Source organism: Neofelis nebulosa, chromosome X (assembly GCF_028018385.1).
Source record: "Neofelis nebulosa isolate mNeoNeb1 chromosome X, mNeoNeb1.pri, whole genome shotgun sequence".
In the NCBI taxonomy this organism is placed as follows: Eukaryota; Metazoa; Chordata; class Mammalia; order Carnivora; family Felidae; genus Neofelis; species Neofelis nebulosa.
The window spans coordinates 92314549-92323313 of NC_080800.1; positions in this window are offsets into that span (position 1 = coordinate 92314549).

Sequence of the window (8765 nt, forward strand, 5' to 3'; positions counted from 1 at the left end):
GCTGAAGAAAACCCAATGTGAGGAGGAAGCTAGAAAGAATCCAAAATGAGCCAAACAATGTTGTCTTGAGAACTATTGACAAAGCATGAAGAAAGACTTTTAAAATTTCTTTTTTAAGCATTTATTTCTTCCCCCCCACCCAAGGTTTTATTTAAATTCCAGCTAGTTAACATACAGTGCAATATTAGTTTCAGGTATAGAATTTAGTGATTCATCACTTACATACAACACCCACTGCTCGCAAAAAGTGCCCTCCTTAATCCTTATCGCCTGTTTAACCTATTCCCCCACCCCCATTTATTTCTTAAGGATATGATAATCCATTAGATTATTAAATCCAAATACACACACTTTATTTCTCTCTTTTACCCCTTTAGGAAAAATAGTGATCAGATAGTCAGGTTTAACCTTTTCATGCTATTTCACCCAAATTTTGAAAATATTAGCTTGATTTCAAAAATGTATTTTCTTTGAATTATATAATAAATTTAATATCTGTGCAAAAAACATGTCATGGTTTGTATGTTATTTTATTATAAATACGATACTAGAGTTTTTTCTTCTAAATTAACTTGACATCATTTCCTCTTTAGCAAAGCTGATTTGCTATGGATATTTCATGGGGAAAATGTGAAAGCGGGATGGAGAAGCCATAGATATTTGAAAAAAAACCTTAACCTCTGCCTCACAATGGAAAAAAAAATCTTCTCGATAATTGAAAGTGCCAACCCCTCGTCTCCTCATCTGTGAGCATGGGAGTTCAAGACTAAATCATATTATTTTAGGAAAAATCAATAGGTCTCATAAAATTACCAGTCTCCTCATGAACACAGAACAGTGTTTCTGAAAGAAAATATGATTTGTTGCTCTGTTCTATATGTATATTTATAGAGATTGATGAGAGATGTAGAATAACCAGAGAATTCCTTTGCAGTCCCTGATAAATCACTTTTCCTCCAATTGTGAAAGGAGGAATTTATTTCTCATTGTAGAACTTCCAGAGTAAATTTCCACTGGCTTCTCTAGCACCCCAGATGTAAGAAGTATAACCCAAGCTCTGTTGTTCAGTATAACTTTCAGTCTGTCCCCCTGGGCTAGACACAGAACAGGCCCCAAACACTAATTCTGCTGCATGGGTCATCTCCTCATCACTCAGAAAAAGGCAGCAGTCAGTAGGAAGCCCTAATGACAGTCACAGGATAGCCTATTAAATAAGAAACATTGGACTAGTGTTGAGGGTTTTGGGGCCCCATAGTAGATATTATACCCTTTGGATTCACCATCTATAAAACAGAAATGGTGTCTTTCACATATTAATTATAATATATGGAAATTATGAACAAATTCCACAGAAATCCCTCCAAACTTATGTTGGTCATTGGCTTCTGCCTGCTTTCCTAACTCAGCTATCCCAGATTTCTGTATCTTTTCCCTGGGAAAAGTGGAATGGCAGATAATGAGTGGAGGGATGGAGAGGGAACAAATTAGGAACTTAAGAGTTTCCACCAATTAAAAAATTGATTCTTCCCTCAATGCCAGCATATTTGTTACTAGATCATCTCTACCAGGCAGTTCAGCATGATTAGTTTATAAAACTAGGCTTTTGTGTCAGATAGATTTAGGTTTGAATCTAGGCTCTTCCACTTACTTACTGTGGGGTCTTAGGCAAGCCATCTATTCTTTCAGGTTCAATTTATCAGTGAAATGAGGCTAAGAATGCCTTTGTTAGCTTATTTTCATGATTAAATGAAATTAGTAATAGAACAGGAATGCCGCATTCATCCCCAAATAAGTACTCTCTGAGTGGTGGTGGTGGTGGTGGTGGTGGTGGAGTTACTGGTTGTCTCTCTTTGGAACTCATATCCATCACGTGTTTTATTTCTTTTAACATTGTTGGGGGTGGGCCCAGTGCCCATCGTGTAAGCTGGTACAAAAGGCTATGGGTCTGTAGCAACGAAACGCCTGTTTTCATTATTTTTCAAAAATGATTTTTGTCTTTGTAAAGTTCCTACTCATCTTTATGAACACAAGTTGATTTGGAGTCATGACCCTGGATCTTATAGATTTCCCAGAGGTTTAATACATAGATTTATTTTAGGTCATGATTAGCTGGTTGTCATACTAACTACCCAGAACTTTGAGCAAAGGTTCCTTCCTGACTAATCTGCTGATAGAGCCAGAGAAGCCATTCAATTACATTGAACTGAGCTTGTGTTGCTCATCTTTCACTAAGTAGTAATACCTGTGACATGAAGTGTGGGTTCTGAACTCAGCAAAGTTCAGTTGCTTGGGAGATCATGGAAGCTATGAAGCTTTAATATAATGAACAGTGTGGGAGCCAATGTCCATATAGAATCCAGAATCAGGGAAGTTAACCCATCAGCTTTCTCCAGCTTTCCATAGCTCCATCTTCTTAGAGGCTTTATTGGTAGACCTCAACTCACACTGGTTCTTAAGCCAATACTGGTAGGGTCATGAGGGCTTTCAGCAGATTAACCCCTCATCTATACCACCAAATCAAGGGTAGGCTTTTGGAGAACTGGAATGCAGTCTTGAGTTCAAAACACTATATCCATAGTAAAGTTAGTGGCCAAGCATTCCTTTATCCTCTGCAATGATGGCCAAAGTTGACTGAGTTAAAACCATGGCTTCCCCACTATTGATATTTAGGCTTTCAGTCCTCTCTCTGGGGCCCTGGTTGGATATGGTAAGTTAAGAGTTCCATTTCTTTCTCCTAGAAACACTGAGAGTTGATCATATTCCCTCTCTGTGTCTCAATTAGCTTCCTGGAATGACCCAGAAGAGGGAGACTTCAAATTTCAAGATGATGCTACCCACAGTATATTCTCTTTTGATTTTGAAAAATAATCTGCCAATACACTTATAAATGATATTTACATATGAGAATAATTAAAAGCCATCTGGGCAGCAGAAAAGAAAAAAAAAGGATGGAAGGAAGAGGAACGCAAAGTGTCCTCTATACAGCTGCCACTATCAATGACAAATACGCTTGAGGCCACTTAACCCAATGCCCTGCCTCCACTATAGGTCAGCTCAAATCCATTTCATAGCTGGTGTTTTAGCCATCCCTGAGTATACTGATTCCATTGTTTTTGCTTACTCATATACACAACTTCATCTTCAGTTTTAAATAAACATTTTCTTGATGCAATTTCATCCTATTTCTTTCTTGGTTTGTTTTTATGAAGAAGGGGATCCTGCAGCTTGGAGATCTTTTACTGTGGTGTGGATCTTCAAAGTCTCCCTGCAGAGTGAATCCCTGAGGCCTGGTGGCAGGTCACAACCAGTTTCCTTTGTGGTGATATATCCTTACAGAAGATAGGGTGACTTGACAGTCTGACAGACACTTTAAGTGTGAAGATGAATAAAAGATACATCACTCCTGATGGGTATATATATATAAAAAAAAGCTGTCAGTCGATGTAAGCACTATTCTAAAAACATGCAGTACCATATCAGTGCTAGAGGGTGTTGGATATAAAAAAAGAGTTGGCAGATGGACAATTTTTGATAGGTCTATGTGGATGCGAAAACCAAGCTGAGAAGGAGTTTGTTAGTCTTCATCCATTGCCCTGCTTTGAAAATCATATTTGGAAGCATTAGCTTTCTTTCTCTTTGACTTCTCTCAAGCCCCACATTATTAGCCAGTAGGTAGACTGGATCATGATCTAGGGGTGCTATGTCTAATGTGAGTGATGACAGGCAGGAGATTCTAGCCAAAATATATTACTCACTGTTGTTACTTTGCCTGAAATTCTACCATTAGAACTTCTTGTTTGGAGAATGTACTACAACTCAGACACTGGGAAAGAAAAACCTTCAGCTTATTTGAGTGAGGATTGATTTTCAGACATTTATGATTTCAGGGCATTAAGGATTGTGGGTCAGCCAGAAGTCCAGGTAAAAAGGCAGAAAGCAGAGAGTCAGAAGTCACAAAATTTCAATATTGTCTACTTCACACTCTCATAGAAACATTTGAGGACATTCATCCAACCTTTGTCTGGTACATGAATCTGTTTCAGAACATCCCCTACAAGTAGTTTGTCCAACCACTTGAATACCTCCAGCGATAGAAAGCTCTTTTTTTTTTTTTTAAATGAAATTGACTTTGTTGTTAGGCAGTTCTAAATTGTAGAAAGTTCTGTGCTGTAAGAATCCCAGATCTGCCTCAAGCTTCCATACTATTAATGTTTGTTTTTCACAGAATTACACTGCTTCCTTATTCCCATGAAGGCTCTTTGGAATGGTAACAGTAGCTTTCTTGATGCCTTACCCCTAATACAACTTCTTCTCCCATTACGATATTCTTTAAAGGAAATAGGGATAGGGATAATAGTGAGCAGCCAACAGGAGAAAGAACAAATGGCTCATGGCCCTTCAGCATCTCCCATAAAAAACCACACAAATAAAATGTAAAACACTTGACAATGTCAAGGTTGGCAAAAGTTCATTACTGAAATACTCATACACTGCTGATGGGAATGTAAAATGGTATAACCACTTTAGGAAATAGTTTTCAGTATCTTGTAAAGAGTCTTACCACATGACTTACTCCTAGGTAACCCAATAAAAAGTGAAAATATATGTATGCACACAAACTTGTACACTAATGTTTACAGCAGCTTTATTTGTAATGTTCCCAATCTGGAAACAACCCAAATGTTCATCAGCAAAGTGAGACATGATGTCGTGTATCAATACAATAAAATATTTTTGGAAGTTACAGAGAGGGAGAGAGGCAAATCGTAAGACACTCTTGAATGCCGAGAACAAACTGAGGGTTGACGGGGGGTGGGGGAGAGGGGAAAGTGGGTGATGGGCACTGAGGAGGGTACCTGTTGGGATGAGCACTGGGTGTTGTATGGAAACCAATTTGACAATAAATTATATTTAATATAAAAAAGGAAATAAAAGGAAACGAAGTACTGATATATCCATGATCATGAATGAACCTCAAAACTATGCTAAGTGAAAGAAGCCAATCACAAAAGACCACTTATTGTATTATTACATTTATACGGAATACCCAGAAAAGACAAATCTATATATATTGAAACTATATATATTTCAAATGTTGTGGTGTTTACACAGATGTATGTATTTATCAAAACTCATTAGCTGTATATTTTAAATTGATGAATTTTATCATGCATGAGTTATACCCCCAGTATCCCCCCAGATTTTCTTTAAAGCCAAGCTGAGGCTAGATTTCTGCAAAGTCATGTGACTTCTGGTCCCTTTGCATCCCCAGTTATTCTTTGGTCAGTCCAAGTGTCAATGGCAGCAGCATCTTAGATACCGAGTTCATCAAGAACACAGAAACACAAGTGGAAAGAACTAAGCCTTATTGGAAATACGACCTATTAGAAATATGAGAGAAGTAGACGTGACTTTGCTGAAATCTGGGACTGAAGACAGAAGGGCTTTGCAAAGGAGGTATTTTGAGTGTATTATAAGAAGGGGCCACACATACAATGAGAGTATGTTCTCACCTGTGATGAATGTGAAGAAGGGAATTGTTTATGTCACCTATAAACTATTTCCCTACCATATCTGTACTTAGAATGTCATCAGAGTTATCAGCCCTTCTTTTTTCTTAATTAATTTAATGTATTTAATTAAATACAAGTTAGTTAAAATACAGTGTAGTAGTGGTTTCAGAAGTAGAACTCAATGATTCATCACTTCCATAGGACACCCAGTGTCCATCCCAACCTTAATGCCCATCACCCATTTAGCCCATCCCCCCACCCATCTCCCATCCAGCAACCTGCAGTTTGTTCTCCATATTTAAGAGTCTCTTATGGTTTGCTTCCTTCTCTGTCATCTTATTTCACTCAGCATAATAACCTCTCGTTCTATCCACTTTGTGGTAAATGGCAATATTTCTTTCTTTTTGATCACCAAGTAATATTTCATTGTGATATATATACATCTTCTTTATCCATTCATCCACTGATGGACATTTGGGCTCTTTCCATACTTTGGCTATGGCGGATAGTGCTGCTATCAACATTGGGCTGCATGTGCCCCTTCGAATCAGCATTTTTGTATCCTTTGGATAAATACCTAGTAGTGCAATTGCTAGGTCATAACGTAGTTCTATTTTTAATTTTTTGAGGAACCTCCTTACTGTTTTCCAGCGTGACTGCACCAGTTTGCATTCCCACCAACAGTGTAAGAAGGTTCCCTTTTCTCTGCACCGTTGCCAACATCTGTTGTTGTCTGAGTTGTTCATTTTAGCCATTCTGACAGGTGTGAGGTAGTGTCTCATTGTGGTTTGATCTGTCACTCACTGATGATGAGTAATATTGAGCATCTTTTCATATGTCTATTAGCCATCTGGATGTCTTCGTTGGAAAAGTGTCTATTCATGTCTTCTGCCCATTTCTTCACTGGATTATTTGTTTTTGGCTGTTGAGTTTGATAAGTTCTTTATAGATTTTGGATACTAACCCTTTATCCAATATGTCATTTGCAAATATCTTCTCCCATTCTGTTGGTTGCCTTTTAGTTTTGCTGATTGTTCCTTCACTGTGCAAGAGGTTTTTTTTTAATCTTTTTTTCATGTTTATTTATTTTTGAGAAAGAGAGAGAGAAAGACAAAGCATGGGTAGGGGGAGGGGCAGAGAGAGAGGAAGACACAGAATCCAAAGCAGGCTCCAGGCTCTGAGTGGTCTGTACAGAGCCCAATGTGGGGCTCAAACCCACAAACTGTGAGATAATGACCTGAGCCAAAGTCAGATGCTTAACTGACTGACCCATCCAGGCACCCCAGAATCTTTTTTATCTTGATGAGGTCCCAATAGTTCATTTTTGCTTTTATTTCCCTTGCCTCTGGAAGCATGTCAAATAAGAAGTTGCTGCGGCCGAGGTCAAAGAGGTTGCTGCCTGTGTTCTCCTCTAGGATTTTGATGATTTCCTGTCTCACATTTAGGCTTCATCCATTTTGAATTTATTTTTGTGTATGGTGTAAGAAAGTGGTCCAGGGTCATTTTTCTGCATGTTGCTGTCCAGTTTTCCCAACACCATTTGCTGAATATCCATTGGATATTTTTTCCTTCTTTGTTGAAGATTAGTTGGGCATACATCTGTGGGTCCATTTCTGGGTTCTCTTTTCTGTTCCATTGATCTATGTGTCTTTTTTTGTGCCAGTACCATACTGTCTTGAAGATTATAGCTAAGTAATACAGTTTGAAGTCCAGAATTGTGATGCCTCCAGCTTTGGCTTTGTTTTTCAACATTATTTGGCTATTTGGGATCTTTTCTGGTTCCATGCAAATTTTAGAATTGTTTGTTCTAGCTCTGTGAAGAATGTTGGTGTTATTTTGATAGGGATTTCATTGAATGTGTAGATTGCTTTCAAACAATATTTGTTCTCCCAATCTATGAGCATGGAATGTTTTTCCATTTCTTTGTGTCTTCTTCAATTTCTTTCATAAGCTTTCTATAGTTTTCAGTATACAGATGTTTTACCTCTTTTTTTGAAAAATTTTAAATGTTTACTTATTATTTTGAGAGGCAGAGACAGAGCATGAGCAGGGGAAGGGCAGAGAGAGAGACACACACACAGAGTCCAAAGCAGGCACCAGGCTCTGAACTGTTAACACAGAGCCCAACACGGGGCTTGAACTCACGGACCACAGGATCATGACCTGAGCTGAAGTTGGGTGCGTAACCAACTGAGTCACCCAGGTGCCCCTGGGTCTTTTACCCCTTTGGTTAGATTTATTCCTAGGTATCTTATGGTTTTTGGTGCAGTTGTGAATGGCATCAATTCCTTGATTTCTCTTCCTCCCGCTTCATTATTGGTGTAGAGAAATGCAACTGATTTCTATATGTGGATTTTATATCCTACAACTTTGCTGAATTCATATATCAGTTCTAGCAGTTTTTGGTGGAATCTTTTGGGGTTTCCATATAGAGAATCATGTCATCTGCGAAGAGTGAAAATTTGACTTCTTCTTTGCCCATTTGGATGCCTTTTATTTTTTTTTTTGTTGTCTGATTGCTGAGTCTAGGACTTCCAGTGCTGTGTTTAACAACAGTGGTGAGAGTGGGCATCCTTGTCGTGTTCCTGACCTTAGAGGGAAAGCTCTATTTTTCTCCATTGAGGATGATATTAGATGTGGGTCTTTTATATATGGCCTTTATGCTGTCGAGGCATATTCCTTCTATCCCTACTTTCTTGAAGGATTTTATCAAGAAAGGATGCTGTATTTTGTTAAATGCTTTTTCTTCACCTATTGAGAGGATCATATGGTTATCCTTTCCTTCACTAATGTGGTGTATTACATTGATTGATTTGTGACTATTGAACCAGCTCTGTAGCCCAGGAGTAAATCCCACTTGATTATGGGGAATAATTCCTTTAATGTACTATTGGATTCAATTTTCTATTATCTTGTTGAGAACTTTTGCATCTAGGTTCATCAGGGATATTGGCCTGTAATTCTCCTTTTTACTGGGTCTTTGTCTGATCTTGGAACCAAGGTAATGCTAGCTTCATAAGAATGAGTTTGGAATCTTTCCTTCCATTTCTATTTTTTGGAACAGTTTGATAAGAATAGATATTAACTCTTCTTTAAATGTCTGGTGGAATTACCCTGGGAAGTCATCTGGCCCAAGACTCTTGTTTGTTGGGAGATTTTTGATAACTGATTCAATTTCCTTGCTGGTTATTGGATTGTTCAAAATTTCTATTTCTTCCTGTTTCAGTTTTGGTAGAGTGTGAGTTTCTAGGA